Source organism: Chlorocebus sabaeus, chromosome 5 (assembly GCF_047675955.1).
Source record: "Chlorocebus sabaeus isolate Y175 chromosome 5, mChlSab1.0.hap1, whole genome shotgun sequence".
Classification (NCBI taxonomy): domain Eukaryota; kingdom Metazoa; phylum Chordata; class Mammalia; order Primates; family Cercopithecidae; genus Chlorocebus; species Chlorocebus sabaeus.
Genome location: NC_132908.1, coordinates 8,647,458 through 8,667,131, shown reverse-complemented (window position 1 = coordinate 8,667,131; position 19,674 = coordinate 8,647,458). Strand labels below are relative to the sequence as shown.

Here is a 19,674-nt window from a genome sequence, read left to right as displayed (position 1 = left end):
CCATCTCAAAAATAAGTAAATGAATAAACAAAAATTGTGAGCTTCTCCTCCTCCTCTTCCTCCTCCTCCTCCTCCTTCTTCTCCTTCTTCTCCTCCTCCTTCTTCTTCTTCCTCTTCTGCTTCTTTTTAGACAGAGAGAGACAAGGTCTCACTATGTTTCCCAGGCTGGACTTGAAGTTAGTAAAGGCACTTCTTCTATAGCCTGATGAGCTGCTAAAGACTATTGGCACATGCGGTGGCCCTGCTACCAGCCTGAACATCCAGATTTCATAAGAAAGAAGCTGGTCTGCCTCAACCTCTTTCATCCTCTTGCCCCTGTCCTCTCTGCCTACCTCGATCAGGAATCCAGGGAGCATGAACACATCATTGCTAGCAGGCAGGTAGTTACCCAGCCTGTGACAAAATTGGAGAGAAAAATGAACAGACAGGGCTTCAAATCCAAGCCTCTGAATGTGAGACACAGAGAGCCTTTGTTCTGGATGTAGGAAATTATATGGAAAGAAACATCTGCAAAAGGATAAGCTAGCTTTGGATTTCTGATCCTACAAGGGAGAAGGAGTGAAAGAATGGAATTGGCTTAGAAAGGATGCTTGTACCCAGGCTGAAGTAGCTACCGGGCCAACGCCACAGAAGGTCCGGCTTATAAAATCTGTTTGTTCAGTTCAATAAATGCTTTCTGTACACCTGTGCTGAGCCCCAGAGATTCCTTGGTAAACAAGGACACGTCCTGCTGTGTTCTGTGGGACCTTGTGTTCCCGTGGGGAGGTCCAACAAGCAACAAACAAATCAGGTCGGCGTGATTGGAGGAAACGCACTTCCCGTTCGGAGAAAACAAACCACTTTCACGGACTCCAGAAACTGCTAAGTACGCAAAAATCACAGCACATAACAAGTGAAACATTTATATCTCCTTCAAGGACCACACAGTTCCAGACTTGGAAACACTTTGTTGGTGGCTGGAGTCACGCTGTGTGCCTGGTAGCATTCCTACATTCGCTTGCAAAGACCTTGACTTTTCTGCAATTCAAAGTATCTTTCATTTATGCCTGTGTGTGTAGCTATCCGCTATGATTTTATGAATGAATGCCAACCATGTCAAGGTTTCACATACACCATCTTATCTACTCCTGGGAGATAGATACTTCTATTCCCATTGTTCAAGGTGGTGTAAGGAGGCCTCTAAAACCCTGCCCCCTGACTGAGGCTGCCAGTTATGGTCATCTTCCCAGAGGCAGGGGCTGGCTCAGGGGACCTCAGAGACCAGCTCTGGGAAGCATGTACCTGGAGGGTGCCCTCCATTTCCAGGGTCCAGAATAGCGCCTGGCTATTGTAGGTGCTCAAAAACACTTGTTGATTTCAATCATAGAGTTTCAGCCCTATACTCCGACAACCGCAGGAACTGAACTGAAAAGCAACTTCTGAGGCCCATCCGTCAGATTAATGCAATGTTTCTCAAACTTTTTTTCATTGTCATTCCCCTAAAGATTCTTTATTAGCTACATACCCCATGAAATTTTAATTCCACAGATATATTGTACATCTGCTTGTGTATTGTATTTTATGCCTGTACTTTATTCATAAAGAGTAAGATTTATTTTCTTCCCCATAAATCAGTGTTTACTCTCTTGGGAATACTGATCCCACTAAGAATGCAGGGATTAAGCGCACACTTGCCATGTGCCAGTTGCTGGGTTGGACATTTGTTCTGTTTCATCTTATTCCATTCTTGCAACCATATTACACAGTATGCATCACCAACCCTATAAGAATGAGGATGAGACTGAGGTTCAGAGAGGGTTGTGGCTTATCTTGCGTCACACAGCTTGTCAATGGCAGAGCCAGTCTTTAAACTCGGGTCTGTGAGGCTTTAAAGTTAGTGCTGTTCTGTTTCCTTGCACACAGAAATAACATGCCCAAGCTCACCTCGTGGAGAAGAGGTGATCTGGGACCAGACGTGTAATCCCAGCATTTTGGGAGGCCAAGGTGAGAGGATCGCTTGAGCCCAGGAGATTGAGATCAGCCTGGGTGACAGAGCGAGACCCCATCTCTAAAAGAAAAAAAAAAAAAGACGTGATTTGGGATTTTAATTTAATTCTTAAATTAGTTCTTCTGATTCCAACTTCAGTTTCTTTTTACCCAATACATTGCCTCAAAAATATCTTTAGGCTACTTGACAAACTCACTGGGTATAAAAATCAGTGTCTTGGACTATCTCAAGAGGGAAAGGAATAGAAAAGGGACAGAAAGAGGTGCCTGATGAATTGATTGGGAGACTTTGGTCTAAGCTACAGCACCAGGGTCAGAGTGTAGTTAATGTAACGTAGAAATCAATTCACTGGGCTGTCACCTGCTGGTCTGGTTTGGTTTGGAGTCACAATGAAGGCACAGGTAGTTTGATCTAAGGCAGTACTGCCCAACAGAAATATAACACAAGCTTTCAATGCAAACCACATAGGTGATTTTACATTTTCTGGTTGCCATATGAAAAAAGCAAAAACAGTGGCAACCAATTTTATTCATGTATCTTATTCAACCCATTGTATCTAAAATGTAATGATTTTGATACATAATCAATATAGTTATTATTATTATTATTATTGAGATGGAGTTTTGCTGTTGTTGCCAGGCTGGAGTGCAGTGGCACAATCTCGGCTCACTGCAACCTCCGCCTCCCAGGTTCAAGCGATTCTCCTGCCTCAGCCTCCCGAGTAGCTGGGATTACAGGTGTGTGCCATCACCCCTGGCTAATTTTTGTATTTTTAGTAGAGACAAAGTTTCACCATGTTGGTCAGGCTGGTCTCAAACTCCTGACCTCAAGTGATCCACCCGCCTTGGCCTCCCAAAAGTACTGGGATTATAGACGTGAGCTACCGTGCCCGGCTATCAATATAGTTATTAATAAGATATTGTGCATTTATTTTTCGTATGCTAAGTCTTCAAAATCTGGTGTGAATTTCACACTCACAGCACATCAGAGTTTAGAACAGCCACGTGTCAGATGTTCAATGACCAGATCTGATGAACGGCTACTGTGCTGGCCTGTGTGGGCTGAGGCATTGCATCAAGATTGGAGTGTGGTCACAGGAACATACAATCTGATCTGCTGAAATGCCACGGCCTGCCTGGGCCTGTCTGCTGCAATGACTCAGGAACAAGTAGTTTAGTCTAGGAGAGGCTCTCAACGGGATCCAATAAAAAGGGAGTGCAGACATGGTTGGCTACATGATGTGTGGGGCCCAGTGCATAAAATAAATATTTGAGGTCCCTTGTTAGAAAATGGTTACAAATTGCAAGCCAGTGACATGGGGGGATCTTCTGAACACAGGACCCTGTGTGACCATGTAGATCACAAACCCATGAAGCAGGCCTTGGGTACAGAAGAAAAAGAAAACCCTCCAGGTTTACCCATCACTGACCAAGGCGAGGGTGCTGGGATCACATTTGCAGCAACAAATACAATTAGCAGCAGCAACAGCAGACACTTACTTTAGGCCAAACCCTGTTCTAAGTTCTTTAGATATCATAATACCCATTAGAACAACCTTCTGATATTATAATTATCCACTTGTAGCAAAAAAAAAAAAAAAAAAGAAACAGATCACAGAGAGGTCAAGTGATTTGCCCAACATCACACAGCTATGTAGTATCTTTAGTACTAAATTTCACAAAACAGGGGGTTGGGGCATAATGTGGCCTGGACTTACATCTGGCTCTGCCTCTGTTTTCTCCACAGGAAAGTGGGTGTGATAGAGCTGTCCCATCCCCAAGCTGCCCTGAGGATGAAATGAGATAATCCACGCACAAAGCTAAGCAGAGTGTCCAGCCTGGGCACTGGGAAATCTTCAAACCCACATAAAAGTTATGAACGTAGTTCCACAACCGCCTGTAATCCTAGAAACTGTTAACATTTTGCCACACTTGTACCCACTCTATTATCTATCTTCTGAATTATTTGAGAGTTAGTTGTGGATGTTGTGATATTTCATCCTTAAATCCTTCAGCCTGTACCTTCTAAGAACGAGAATATTCTCTTATATAACCTCAGTACAAATGATCTGAGATACAAAGTCACTCTCATGAAGGTATCATTAATAAAATACTATTGTCTTTTATTTATTTATTATTGGCATATTCACATGGAAATACTATTATCTAATATATAATCTATATTCAGATATTCCTACTTATCCCTAAAATGTCTTCAAATGTTTTTTTGTTTTTTTTTGAGACAGGGTCTCGCTCTATCACCTAGGCTGGAGTGCAGTGGCATGATCATGGCCCATGGCTCACTGCAGCCTCGAACTCTTGGGCTCAGGTAATCCTCTTGCCTCAGCCTCCTGAGTAGCTGAGACCACAGGCACACACCACTATGTCCAGCTAGTTTATTTTTATATTTATTTTTTGTAGAGATGGGGTCTCGCTATATTCCTGAGGCTAGTCTCTAACTCTTGACCTCAAGTGATCCTCCTTCCTCGGCCTCCCAAAGCACTGGGATTACAGGTATGCGCCACTGAGCGCAGCCCACAAATGTTTTCTGTTCCCCTGATCCAGGCTTCATCCTAGGATCAGACATTGCATTTGGGCTCACGGCTCTTTTATTTCTTTTAACCTGGAACCATTTCTCAGCCCTTTTCCCTTTTAAAAGACATTGGCATTTTAAGAATCCCAGCCAGTCATTTGGCATGTAGTTGCGTGCATAGTTTTCTTTATGTCCTTGCAAAATGAAGTGCAGCTAACGGGCAAATGTGGGGAAAGAGGTCGGCTGGACACGTGATGTCAGAGGCTCCAAGTGATTTTAGCAGGTAGAGGAGGGCATGTAGTGTTAGCTGTCCTTGGGTGGAAATTAAAGATTTCCGGGAAGCAGTGACAGGGGATGTTTAACGATGATTAGCACTTAGCAGGTAGACAGGGGCGGTTGTGGCAGACAGAGGCCAGGGCAGGGGAAGGGGGATGGCAGCCCGGAGGAAATGCAGGCAGCAGCGGTGTGTCTGAGTGTGAGAGTATCACGTGTGATCGGGTCTGTTCCTACTTGAACTGGAAACTTCCTGAGGCCAGTCCTTGTCTCCAGCTCTGTCCTCTCTGCCAGGGTGCCCAGGGCAGTGCCTACTCCAGAGTCAGGGTTCACTCAGAGCAACTGGCTGCCAAGTTTCCCAAATACCCAGGGACATGCAAAGCACAGAGGACCCCCTTCCTCCGCCAGCGGCCTGGCTGCCAGCTTGCACACATCAACTGCACGAGCTTCAGCGGCAACCTGTCAGGATTCCACAGCTTGCCCTGCAAATGAAATTGCATTTTCTAAAATTGCTTTCTTCTGGTTGCCTCTTGGGGCATAGGCTGCTTCTGGGAAAAAAATTCAAAATGAACTTCTAATCAGCCACAAGATGTGAAGAGAGCGGCTGTCCAGAGCTTCCTGACGTCTACTCTTGGCGTGAGCCGCCCAGGCTGTCAAATGAGATTCTCACTGCAAACTCTGTCTGAAATGCCCGGTGACAGCGCCCCCTGAGCCTTCCATTCCCCTGAGTTTCAAAGAGAAAGAGGTGTGTGTGTGTGTGCTGTTCTTGTCCTTAGAATGAAGGGGAAGGATTTGTTTTGGGGCTTGAACAAAAATGCCTTTTCAAGGTGACTCTCACTTCATTTCCTAGGGCTAGATGCAGGAAGACGGTGGTGTTGCGAGCCTACTGATAAGAGCAATTCCCTATCTCATCATTTCTATATCCATCCTTCATTATTTTGTCCCCACTTTAAAGGGTCTCCTCCTGCTGTGTTCACAAAGCATCTTTGAAAAATCTGTGATGTACATTTGCGTGTCCTTCACACAGAGAGCCAGGCACATGTGCACACAGGTACACAGGTGCACAAGGGTGTGTGCCCACACAGTTGCACACCCCAACACCACAGATAACAAGCACTGACAGACACTAGCACCACCTCCCCATGCCAGAAGATACATACACACGTAAGGATGCACACGTGCACACGCACACACACACGTGCACATGCACACGCAGACACACATATACATTTGCACTCACGGTGCCTGATAGTCGGAGTCCTGTGGCGAGCTCAGCTCGCCTGCTTAAAATGCCTTCTCTATGTCATTCTGCAGAGGCCAGGAATGCAGCTGGCTGGGTTCATCCTAAGAGGTGCCGTTGGGCACCAGCTCCCTCCTCAGGAGGGTGTCCTGGATTTCCAGGCAGTCCCAAAACATGGGCACAGGTAGAGGAGACAGAAAAGGGCCCCTTGGAAGCAAAGCAGGTTTGGGAAAAGGATGCGCTTAGCTGGAACCCGGCAAATGCGCAAGGGAAAGGAATGGAGGGAAGATGAAGGAGGAGGGGAGAGACAGAACGTGAGAGAATGAAAGATGGATTCAGAAAGAGAAGGGTTTTCAGACAGAAACAGAAAAAATACAACACAGAAACAAAGATTAACAGAGGCAGCAAGAGGAAGATAAACAGAGAGAAAAAAATAGAATACAGATTTTTAAAAAGATGTTTTAAACCCACCAAAGTTTAAGCCAGAAGGAAAAGCCACATCATTTCAGACCTTGTAAAATAGGCTATCTCCCTCCCCTTTTTCCTTCCAGGGGCCTCTTCCTAGAATTTTTTTTTTTTTTTTTTTTTTTTTTTTTTTTTTTTTTAACAGGCTCAGGAACCCCTGAAGGGACAAAGCAGAAATCCAGGGCTTCAGATTCCTAAATGGTTTTCCCAGAAGTCTCCTGTTGCGGTGTTGCAGATGCAGCCACAGCCATGACGGGGCTCCGGGGGGGCGTCAAGTCATCTCCAGGACACCGAAGGCAGAGGGGCTGCTCTGGCTCCCAAGCTCCACCTGACCCCATCTGGGGGATTGGGGAGGAACCTAGGGGAGCTATTACCCAACGCCCCCATTGTAGCCCATGCTGGGTCAACGCGGGTCCACAGGGGGTCCAGAAGAGGAAACAAGGATGGTCACAAGATGGGGAGGGGGCATGAGGGGGGGCAGAGAGCCCTCGGTCACATGCTGCTCATCAGTTACCATGACGACGGCAAGGGGGTGGAGGCACCCAGAATGGAGGCTGCAGGAGAGACACACTGGTTCTAAATCACCGTGACAGCGCTTCGGTTGCAGCGCTTCGGTTGAGCTATTACGCCGTTGCCGAGGCAACCAATGGGATCAAATCGCAGAGGAAATCTATAATTATTACAAGCCAGATACCGGCATCCTCGGTGCAGTAATCAGCACGTTAGGGCAATTCAACCTGAGCTCTGAGAGGGAAGAACGTCAGCCCCCAGCCCCCAGCCCCCAAATCGGGGCAGAACAAGGGCCAGAGGGGACTCCACAAAGCAGATCTGTTGATGCTACAGATTCTACAGATTGGGAACCTGGAAGGATCTTTTTGGCCAAATAAAACATAAATTGAGGGGAACCACATGAAATTGACAATATTCACCAGTGAGCCACCGCGCCTGGCCCATTTCCCATGATTTTAAATGAAACTTTCCAATGCACAGCAAAGCCGAAAGAATTTTACAGTAAATCCCTATATACCCACCACTAGCCGCCACCATTCACATGATTACCACCTGTGCTTTATCACATCCTGTTTTTGATGCATTTCAAAGTAAACGGTAGACATCAGTATCCTTCCCCCCAAAATATTTCAACCTGTATAAAATTAAGCACTTGGTAATTTTTAAAACAAAAATAGTAATTTCTTTCTTTTCTTTTTTTTTTTTTTTTTATGAGACGGAACCTTGCTCTGTCATCCAGGCTAGGGTGCGGTGGCACCATCGTGGCTCACTGCAACTTCAGTCTCCCGGGTTCAAGTGATTCTCCTGCCTCAGCCTCCTGAGTAGCTGGGACTACAGGTACAAGCGACTACACCCAGCTAATTTTTGTATTTTCAGTAGAGACGGGGGTTTCACCATGTTGGCCAGGCTGGTCTCGAACTCCTGACCTCGAGTGATTCACCCTTCCCCGCCGGCCTCCCAAAGTGCTGGGATTACAGGCATGAGCCACTGCACCTGGCCAAAAATAGTAATTTCATATGGTTCGATCTAAAGACAATAAAGTCTAGGTTTCTGTTTTTTTGTCTGTCTAATCTTTCATCCATCTAGCCTTCTCTCCCTCCATCTCTCCAACCATCTTCTCTTTCTACCCATCCATTTTTACATCCATCCATCCATCCATCTTCCCATCCATCCATCTTCCCATCCATCCATCCATCCATCCATCCATCCATCCAATCATCATCCATCCATCCATCTATCTACCCACCCACCCATCGCTGGGAGAACTCATGCACACTCATGGTTCCCACAAATGATTCACTATCCCCAAATCCTCTCCCTAGTTCAGCAGGATGTCCTTCATATCAAGTGCAATATGTTCTCACAGTCATCATCTTCTCCTCACTACACCTATTTCCTTTCCTATGTTGAGCATCTCCATTAACAGACCCACTGCCTACTCATTTGTTTAAACCAGAAACTCAAGAAATCTGATTCCTCCTTCCTGTTATCTTCCTTCACCACCACACCACAGAATTTGACTTCCGCAGTAGCTCTGGTCCCCACCCTTTCCCTCTTTCCTTTGTCCTTGTTCGGGTACCCATTGTTTCCTACCTGGACGGCTGCCCCCACCTCCTGACGGCCCCCCAGCTGCCATCTCACCTTTCCTCTGCTTTCTCCACACTGACTTTTTATCATGAAATATTTGGCCATATTCATGATGCAGGAGAACTGGCACTTCATTCATTGCTGGCAGGAGAGGAAATTCATACAAATGGCTTGGAGAGCAATTTGTCAAAATCTGTAAAATTGTAAGCGCACAGACCATTTATCCCTAGCATAATTCTACTTGAAGGAATTTGCCTCATTTATATAAACTGAAAATCACCTAATTGTCCATCAGTGGGAACTGGTTAAAATAAACTGGGGTACATCCATCACGCAGAATAACCTGTATTCGACAAAAAGAATGCGATGGCACTTTCCGTACTGATGTGGGAAAGTGATTAATGTTGGTTGCTGGTTGTAATAAATGTTGGTCTTCTCTCTTGTTCTAAAGACTCCTGTAGAAACCACCTAACCAGAGAGTGAGGTAAACACGGAAACACACTTTGGAGGCTTGGAAAGTTGAGAGAATCCAGAAGGTTGGTACAAGAAGGCCTAGTTCTAGTTCCTGCTCAGATGTGAAGGTGCTTGCTCCTGAGCCAACTTCCTCTCTCTCTCTCTCTCTCTCTCTCTCTCTCCCCGCCCCCCCCCTCTCTCTCTGAGCAGCCTTCTCTCTCTCTCTCTCTCAGCAGCCTTCTCTCTCTCTCTCTCTCTCTCTCTCTCTCTCTCAGCAGCCTCAACCTCCTGGGCTCAAGCAATCTTTCCATCTCAGCCTCCTGAGTAGCTTGGAGACTACAGGCATGCACTACCACCCCTGAGTAATGTTTTTATTTTTATTTTTGTAGAGACGGGGTCTCGCTATGTTGCCTAGGTTGGTTATGAACTCCTGGGCTCAAGCAATCCTCCCACCTCGCCTCCCAAAGTGCTGGGATTAAAGGTGTGAGCCACTGTGCCCAGCCTCTCATCTCCCTAAGGGGCTGACCATACCTCCCACGGTCATTCTGAAGATCAAATGTCGACATGGAGGTAAAAATGGCACGCGAAAGTCTATCTTGCTAAACAAACGAGAGTTACTGTTATTCATTTGTCTTCAGAGTTCACTTAGCCCCCTTCTGAATACTAAACATCCCTAACACATGTAACAAAAGCTGTAACCTTTATTTGTGTTTGAGCACCTATTTTGTGCCTAGGACTGAGCTAAGTACTTTCTATATATTATCTCATTGATTGAAACAGTGCTTTTGTGCTAGGGATTTTTGCTTCCATTTCACAGATATTAGTGGAGGCACACAGAGGTTAACTGGCTAGGCTTGGTGGTTCACCCCTGTAATCCCAGCACTTCCAGAGGCCAAAGTGGGCGGATTCCTTGAGCTCAGGAATTCAAGACCAGCCTGGGCAATATAGTGAAAGCAGGTCTCTACCAAAAAAACACAAACATACAAAAATCAGCTAAGAGTGGCGGCACACGTCTGAGTCCCAGCTACTCAGGTGGTGGAGAGAGGATGGCTTGAGCTTAGGAGGCAGAGGTTGCAGTGAACTGAGATTGTGCCACTGCGCTCCAGCCTGGGTGACAAAGTGAGACCCTGTCTCAAAAAAAAGGTTAACTGACTGTTCTAATAGCATACAGGGAGTACTGCTACCCTGATAAGCCCCTACATCTTTCTGATTGCCACGTCCATGCTTTTCTCATTCCTTAACCATTGCTACTTTCTATATCATGCCTTTAGACCTGTACTATTGAAAATAAATATAGGCCTGGCGTGGTGGCTCATGCCTGTAATCCCAGCGCTTTGGGAGGCCAAGGCAGGTGGATCATTTGAGGCCAGGGGTTCGAGACCAGCTTGGCTAACATGGTGAAACCCCGTCTCTACTAAAAACACAAAAATTAGCTGGGTGCGGTGGCAGGCGCCTGTAATCCTTGCGACTCTGGAGGTTGAAGCAGGAGACTCGCTTGAACCCAGGAGGCGGAGGTTGCAGTGAGCTGATATCATGCCACTGCACTCCAGCCTGGGCGACAGAGTGAGACTCCATCTCAAAAAAAAAAAAAAAAAAGAAAAGAAATATAAATGTGAGTCACGTGTGTCAATTAAAATTTTCTAGTGGTCACATCAAAAAAGAAAAGAAACAGATGAAATTCATTTTTTAGAACACATGGAAAAAGGCAAAAATCGAAAAAAGATAAATAATAAATTAAAAAATAAATCACTAAAAATAAATTAATATTAATTCTATTTAACCTGATGTGTCCTCAAAATCTCATCATTTCACCATGTAATAAATTAGCATAAAACTAATTACTATGAAAACGAATTAGTGAAATGTTAATATTTTGATATCCTTTTTGGCATACCAAGTCTTCAGAATTAGATGTGTGTTTTATGCTTACAGCACATCCCCGTTCAGATGAACCCCATTTCAGGCACTTGGTAGCCAGGTGTGACTCACTGGAAAATGTAGCTAAGGTGGGACTGACATACACCTAAAGTGAGACTAAACCTTAAATAACAATACTGGCCACCGTTTATTGAGCACCTCTGTTTATTGTCATGAGTCTGTGGAGTAGGTGCTCTTACAAGCTACAGAGGAAGAAAATAAAGCGCAGGTAGTTTAGAACATGCCCCAGATCTCGGAGCTATTTACCTGGGGAACTGCAGTTTGAACCAAAGCCCACAGCTCATCCAGCAACCTGGCTTCTCCTGTTCTTGCCAATGAATGCCGAATATTTATTACATGTCAGTCATGTGTCTGTAAAATTTAAACCCCTAGGAAAAGAATTTAATCTGTGGCAGTTAATTTTAAAGAATTTGATTGGCCAGGTGTACTGGCTCACACTTGTAATTCCAGCACCTTGGGAGGCAGAGGCAGGGAGATTGCTTGAGCCCAGGAGTTCAAGACCAGCCTGGGCAACAAAGTGAGACACACAGCCCTGTCCCCGAGTCCCCCCACCTCTGCCACCCCACCACTGCCATCCCTGTCTCTACAGAAAATAAAAAACCATTAGCTAGGTGTGGTGGTGTGCACCTGTGGTCCCAGTTACATGGGAGGCTGAGGCAGGAAGATCCTTTGAGCCCAGGAGTTTGAGGCTGCAGTGAGCTACGATCATGCCACTGCACTCCAGCCTGGGCAACATGGCAAGACCCTGTCTCTTGAGTTAAAAAGTATGCAACTGGCCGGGCGCGGTGGCTCACGCCTGTAATCCCAGCACTTTGGGAGGCCGAGGCGGGCGGATCACAAGGTCAGGAGATCGAGACCATGGTGAAACCCCGTCTCTACTAAAAATAGAAAAAATTAGCCGGGCGCAGTGGCGGGCGCCTGTAGTCCCAGCTACTCGGGAGGCTGAGGCAGGAGAATGGCGTGAACCCGGGAGGCGGAGCTTGCAGTGAGCCGAGATTGCGCCACTGCACTCCAGCGTGGGCGACAGAGCGAGACTCCGTCTCAAAAAAAAAAAAAAAAAAAAAAAAGTATGCAACTAATTCTGAACTTCTGACCAGCGTGAGACCTTAAGAACTGATAATAAACCAAACAATTAATTTCTCTCTCCCAGCAAGTCTCCTTTTGTCTAGATGGGATGAGAATTAGAGGGAATGATCAAGTTCAGGCTTCCACCCTCCAGAGCAGCTACCCGTAGGAACACAAGGCGGATTTCATTCTTTCATGGGATCACATCTCAGGAAGTCCACTGGTTCCAGCTTTCTCCTCCTACTCAGGCCAAGTCTGATCACTGATTTTAATTATGACATGCAAGTACTGGCAAGATTCTCTTGGAGATGAGGATGGCGGTGATGATTTCGTGAGTTTCATGACTGGTTCTGGGATGATAACCTGGGGTTGCCAATATCCCTAACTCCTGGCCGGGTGCAGTAGCTCACTCCTATAATCTTGGCACTTTGGGAGGCCAAGGCTGGAGGTTTGCTTGAGCTGAGGAGTTCAAGACCAGCCTGGGCAACACAGTGAAGCCCCTGTCTCTACAAAATACATAAGTAAAGTTTAAAAAAAGTTCCCTAATTCCTGGCTAGGATGCACTGGAGTTAAGTCCAGCTAGCTTTTAGGTTCCACAGTGTGGCTGCTGTTTTAGAAATGTCAGCTTCTCTCTTGCCTCTTGCAAACTGACATAAAGGTAAATCACATTTTAGCTCTCACTTCTTGAACATAACCACAATTACATGGTCATCAGCTTGAGGGTGAAATTAGGGAAGGGAGGAAGAAAAGGGACTCTCATTTGCCTCTAAAATATCTCTAACTCTGGGCTGGGCACATTGGCTCACGCCTGTGATCCCAGCACTTTGGGAGGCTGAGATGGGAGGATTGCTGGGTCCAGGAGCTGGACACCCGGGCAACATAGTGAAACCCCGTCTCCACTAAAAATAAAAATAAAAAAAATAGCCTGGCATGGTAGTGTGTGTCTGTAGTCCCAGCTACTAGGGAGGCTGAGGTGGGAGGATGGCTTGAGTCTGGGAGGTCGAGGCTGCAGTGAGCCGTGATTGCACCACTGTACTCCAGCCTGGGTGACAGAGGGAGACCTGGTCTCAAAAAAAACAACAAAAAAGTGATTATCCTGCTAGACCACCATGGGCATTGCTCACTAGCATGGGGAGAGAGTCATCTTCCAGCCTTCACTCCCCTAGCCTGTCACTTCTCAGCTCAGCGGTGGCTCCCAGCCTTTCATGAAGCATCTGGGACCTTGCCTAACCCACTTCTGCCTGCCTCTCTTTCCTGGGTCCTGACATGCCACCCCACCCATTCCACCCTCTGATTCCTGGAGGGCACAGAGCTCTGCAGCCTCAGGGCCTTTGCACCCGCCATTCTTGCAGCCAAACCTGCTTCCCTCACTCCTCCTTAGCCAAAACCTAGGAATCACTGAGGTCTCAAACACTTCATGTTATCTCTTCGGAGAAGCATTTATAAACCTTCTTGTGGAAATACAATTGTCTTGCTGTAATTTCTTAGAGCTTCTTGTGTAATTCTTTCCATTCATCAGTTAGTACTTACATATTTCTTTGCATGAGTATCTTTGTTTTTTGAGACAGGGTCTTGCTCTGTCTCCCAGGCTGGAGTGCAGTGGCACGATCTTGACTCACTGCAGCCTCCACCTCCCAGGTTCAAGTGATTCTCGTGCCTCAGCCTCCCGAGTAGCTGGATTACAGGAGCATGCCACCATGCCCAGCTAATTTTTGTATTTTTAGTAGAGACGAGGTTTTACCATGTTGGCCAGGCAGGTTCATGGCCTCAAGTGATCCACCCACCTCGGCCTCCCAAAGTGCTGGGATTACAGGCATGAGCCACCATGCCTGGCCTCTTTTTTTTTGAAACAGGGTCTCACTCTGTTGCCCAGGCTGGAGTGCAGTGGTGCAATCACAGCTCACCGCAGCTTTTCCTTCAGGGTTCAGGTGATCCTCCCACCTCAGCCTCTTGGCTAGGACGACTGGTGTGTTGCGCCACCATGCCTGGCTAATTTTTTGTGTATTTTTTTTTTTTTTGAGCTGATAATTTTTTTTAAGAACTGATCATAAACTGAACAATTAATTTCTCTCTCCCAGCAAGTCTCCTTTTGCCTAGATGGGATGAGAATTAGAGGGAATGATCAAGTTCAGGCTGTCATCCTCCAGAGCAGCTACCCGTAGGTGGACTTCATTCTTTCATGAGATCACATCTGAGGAAGGCCACTGGTTCCAGCTTTCTCCTCCTACTCAAGCTAAGTCTGATCACTGATTGACAGGGTTGACAGAGCCATGTTGCCCAGACTGTTCTCAAGTGATCCACCTGCCTCAGCCTTTCAGGGTGTTGGGATTACAGGCGGGAGCCACTGCAGCTAGCAGGAGTATCTTTTCAATGTGTGCCTTCCATGCTAGCCCCGGAGATGGACTGCACAGTGCCCAACACACCCAACAGGCACACTGGATATTTGCCCAGTGAATTCTTATTATTCCCGTTTTACAGATTAAGGGAGCTGAGGCCTTGGAAGAAACGTCATTCCCCAAAAGGACAGAACTATAAAACAAATTATTGCGATTCCACTGTGTGCAGATTCATAATCCAAGCGCATCGAGGCTCTACCAAGAAACGTGGGCTAATGGCTGGTGCACAATTATACTCAAGCAATAGCATCATTTGGGCTATGAAACCTGACTTCCCTCTTAGCTGCTTTGTGAAACTGAGGAGGTGCGTCAGGTGTGGAGTCAAATCTGTTCTCTTTGAAATGAGATCCAGAACAAAAAAACAACGAACCAACCAACCAACAAACCAACCACCAATCCACCCACCGCCTGGGAGTTCAGCTATCCTTCTGTCTGATCTCAGGTCTGAAAGCCAGACCATCACCCCTGGCTCTCTCTCTCCCAACAGACACTGCTGGAGAGTATCTGAATCCAGCCCTTTTGGAAAACAACATAAAGAGATATTAAATATTTTGACCTCAAGAAGTCCCAACTCAGTGTTACAGCTCTTTTAGAATTTGTCTAGCAGGCTTTCCAGTAAAGACTGGAAAGCCCTGATATGGTTTGGCTCTGTGTCCCCACCCAAATCTCATCTTGAATTGTAATCCCCATGTGTTGAGGGAAGGATCTGGTGGGAGGTGACCGGATCATGGGGGCAGTTTCCCCCATGCTGTTCTCGTGCTAGTGAGTTCTCACGAGATCTGATGCTTTTAAAGTGGCAGTTTTCCCTGCGTGCTCGCTCTCTCTCCTGCCGCCTTGTGAAGAAGGTGCCTGCTTCCCCTTCACTTTCTGCCATGATTGTAAATTTCCTGAGGCCTCCCCAGGCATGTGGAACTGTGAGTCAATTAAGCCTCTTTTGTTTATAAATTACCCAGTCTCAGGTAGTATCTTTACAGTAGCGTGAAAACTGACTAATACAGCACCCCATCAAAAAACAAAAAAAATCCCAACTCTAGAAATTTAGCTAATGCAAGCAATACTACATGAAGGAATAGTTCTATGCTCAGAGATGTTCAGAGCAGTGTAATTTAAAGAGCCAGGCACAGTGTCTTATGCCTATAATCCCAGCACTTTGGGAGGCTGAGGTGGGAGGATTGCTTGAGGCCAAGAGTTCGAGACCAGCCTGGGCAACATAGTGAGACCCCGTTTATACAAAAATTAAAAAAAAAAAAAAAAAAAAGAAGAAGCGTGCTCAGTTGAAAACAATGTAAACGACCAATGGTAGAGGATTGCTCAAATAAGTTGTGGTAGAACAACTTGATTATATGACATTTACTGAAAACTGTATAAAAAGACAGGGAAGTGATTTTTGAAGCCATGTAATGAGAGAAAAAAAGAACATAAAATTTTATATGCAGTTTGGCTATAATTTTTTACAGGCACAAAAAAAATCATAAACTGCTACACAATAAAGGAAGACTGGAAAGAAATGTGTTTTCTGTTTAACACCACTGCATTTTGGATATGAGGCTATGGCGTGGCCATCTACTTGTTTCCACCTTTTTGTAATTTCTGATTCTTCATTAACAACCTGTATTATTCATTTTATCAAATGTTTGGAGAAAAGAAGCCTCTCTAGCATTTTCAAATAATATGCACAGAGATACTTCACCAGGGCATGAGAGTAACTTCAGTGGATGGCAGTCCAATGTGTCCAGATATTTAATTACAGGAAAACAACTATTGAGTAACTCGACATGGCATTAACAGAGAGCCCCAGAGGCACTTGGAAATTGATCTGTGTTCGGTTTGGTTTCTGAAGGTGCGGAAAGAGGAGATGAGCTTCCAAACAGACTATAAAAAGGACATTAGCTTTCTGGCATTGCATCAGTCAAATTGGATTCTAGTTCCCAGGTGGAAATACTTAAAGTTGAAAGTAGGTCAGCCCATTCAGGGCGTTTAGTGCACTTGCAGTTGACACAAAGGGAAACTTCTCGACTCATCCCAAGATAGTGGAAGAACGGAAAGCTTGGAGTTAAGAAGTCTCAAATTTCAGGAAAGAGGATGTTCTTGAGGCTCTGTGCTCTGGGATGCAGACTGTAGCCTAAGGATCCACAACTATGGTCACTGGCCTGCTTTTTTAAATAAAGCTTTATTGAAACACAGCTACACCCATTCATTCATGGCTGCTTTGGGCTACAATGGCAGAGTTGAATACTGGCGAGAGAAACCACATGGCCCACATGCCAAAAATATTTACTGTCTGGCCCTTTACAGGAACAGTTTGCTAATCTCTCATGTAGGCATTCCGAGCCTTCAAACTATAGGTCTTTCCTATCTTCTTAATATCAAACTGGTGATCCATTTCACTCAATTTCAAGCAGAGTTCAGATTTTAGAGAACGGACACAGACCCAAGCCACTTTTGCCCTCAGACGCTGTCTCCTTTTTCTGCTAACATACCAGCAACACAAAAAGTGCATGCTTTTCCTAAGTCACCATTTGCTGTCCACCTAAATTGTTCTATTATTTATCAGCCTTCCAATGGCCCCCTGATATGGTTTGGATCTGTCCCCACCCAAATCTCACATTGAAATGTAATCCCCAATGTTGGAGGAGGGGCCTGGTGGGAGGGGACTGGATCATGGGGTGGGCTTCCCATGCTTCTCATGAATAGTTTAGCATCATCCCTTTGGTGCTGTTCTCGTGATAGAGTTCTCATGAGATCTGGTTGTTTAAGAGTGTAGCCAGGTGTGGTGACTCCCGCCTGTAATCCCAGCACTTTCGGAGGCCAAGGTGGGAGGATGACCTGAGGTCGGGAGTTCGAGACCAGCTTGGCCAAAAGGGTGAAACCCCGTTTCTACTAAACATAGAAAAATTAGCTGGGCATGGTGGTGCACGCCTGTAATCCCAGCTGTAGTCCCAGCTACTTGGGAGGCTGAGGCAGGATGACTGCTTGAGCCAGGGAGTTCAAGACCAGCCTGAGCAACACAGTAGACCCCGTCTCTACCAAAAAAAAAAAAAAAAAAGTTTTTAAATTAGCCAGGTGTATTGGTGCACACCTGTAGTTCCAGTTACTTGGGAAACTGAGGTGGGAAGACTGCTTGATCCCAGGAGTTCAAGGCTGCAGGGGAGCTATGATCAAACCACTGCACTCCAGCCTGGGTAACAGCAAGTCAACGTCTCTTTAAAAAAGGAATTGTGGGATTTCACAAACAGTGCAGAGGGAGATGCCTGACACCAAGGAGTATCTACTGTACCATTCCATTTATAAAGTTCTAAAATAGGCACAGCTAATCTACGGTGAACATGTTAAATAGCAGTTACCCACTGGGGCATGAGGGAACTTTCCTGGGGGCTGGGGATGGTCTAGATCTTTATCTAGGTGCTTGTTACATGGTTGTAGTCACAGGTAAAAATTCATGGAGGTGTGTATGTAAGTTCAGTGCAGTTTGCTGTGTTAAGTTATTCATCAACTTAAAGATAAAAGGAGGAAGAGAATATCAGGAAAGTCCAGCCCCCTTGCCCCAAAATTAATTTTGCAATTTTAATTAATGGTTCTTGTCCAAGTAATTGCAAGCTGTGAGAGGGCAAAAACCACACGTGCAATACTCATGTCAGTATCCTACACCCAGCACAGTGTACGTACAGGGCAAACATGGAGAAGTATTCACTGCAGGCTGGGCGCGGAGGCTTATGTCTGTAATCCCAGCACTTTGGGAGGCAGAGGTGGGTGGATCACTTGAGCCCAGGAGTTTGAGACCAGCCTGGGCAACATGGTGTAACTTAGTCTCTAGAAAAATTACAAAAAAATACTAAAATTAGCCAGGTGGCACACACCTATAGTCCCAGCTACTTGGAAGGCTGAGATGGGAGAATCACCTGAGCCCAGAAGGTTGAGGTTGCAGTGAGCCGGATCATTGCACTGCACTCCAGCCTGGGTGACAGAGTGAGGCTCTGCCTAAAAAAAAAAAAAAAAAAAAAAAAGAAGAAGAAGAAAGAAAAAGAGAAATATTCGCTGCCACTGCACTCCAACCTGGGTGACAGAATGAGGCTCTGTCTCGAGAGAAAGAAAGAGAGAGAGAAGAAGAAGAGCCAGAAGAAGAAGAAGGAGGAGGAGAAGAGAAGAGAAGAGGAAATATTCACTGCACCAGCCTGGGCAACATGGCAAAACCCTGTCTCTATAAAAAATATTAGCCAGGTGTGTTGGTGCACACCTGTAGTCCCAGCTACTCAGGAGGATGGGGTGGGAGGATCGTTTAAGCCCAGGAGACCAAAGTTGCAGTGAATTGAGATCACACCACTGCACTCCAGCCTGGGTGACACAGTGAGGTCCTGTTTTATTTTATTTTATTATTATTATTTTTGAGACAGAGTCTCACTCAGTTGCCCAGGCTGGAGTGCAATGGCACAATCTCAGCTCATTGCAACCTGCAATTCCTGGGTTCAAGTGATTCTCCTACTTCAGCCTCCTAAGTAGCTGGGATTACAGGCACCTGCCACCATGCCTGGCTAATTTTTGTATTTTTGTAGAGATAGGGTTTCACCATGTTGGCCAGGCTGGTCTTGAACTCCTGACCTTAAGTGATCCAAGGCCGTTTAAAAAAAAATTCACTGCGGCCGGGCGCGGTGGCTCAAGCCTGTAATCCCAGCACTTTGGGAGGCCGAGACGGGCGGATCACGAGGTCAGGAGATCGAGACCATCCTGGCTAACACAGTGAAACCCCGACTCTCCTAAAAAATACAAAAAACTAGCCGGGCGAGGTGGCGGGCGCCTGTAGTCCCAGCTACTCGGGAGGCTGAGGCAGGAGAATGGCGTAAATCCAGGAGGCGGAGCTTGCAGTGAGCTGAGATCTGGCCACTGCACTCCAGCCTGGGCCACAGAGCGAGACTCCGCCTCAAAAAAAAAAAAAAAAAAAAATCACTGCAAAAATAAATAAATGAAGTAATCACTACTTAAGGGGCCGTTTGCACGTTCCAAAGATGGCCGCAACAGCACCTCCCCTCCCCAATCTCTTCCCTCTGTGACCTAGTCACCCCTCACTGGAAGGTGGCATCTATCTCTCCCCACATTGGATCTGGGGCGGTTCTGTAACTACTTCAACCAAAACTATATGGCACACAGTGGAAAACAGGCAGTTCCTCAAAAAGTTAGATACAGAATCACCATAGGACCCAGGAATTCCATCGCTAGGTACATACCCCAAAGAC

General features: G+C 46.0%; 1 protein-coding gene and 1 non-coding gene across 6 annotated transcripts in view; one reads left to right on the top strand and one right to left on the bottom strand.

The window, feature by feature from the left end:
- ABAT (4-aminobutyrate aminotransferase) overlaps positions 1-19,674 on the bottom strand; it is a 111,092-nt gene that overhangs the window by 69,642 nt on the left and 21,776 nt on the right. The window contains exon 1 of one of the 5 annotated variants that reach the window (XM_007985117.3): positions 6,033-6,423. The exons of the other annotated variants lie outside the window; for them this stretch is intronic. The gene's annotated coding sequence lies outside the window, so the exon portion shown is untranslated. Of the gene's footprint in view, positions 1-6,032; positions 6,424-19,674 lie in introns of those variants that run through there. 5 annotated transcript variants of the gene reach the window in all.
- Positions 15,020-15,081, top strand: LOC119621231 (U7 small nuclear RNA). Its single transcript, XR_005237799.1, has one exon. It is a non-coding gene; the product is annotated as a U7 small nuclear RNA (small nuclear RNA).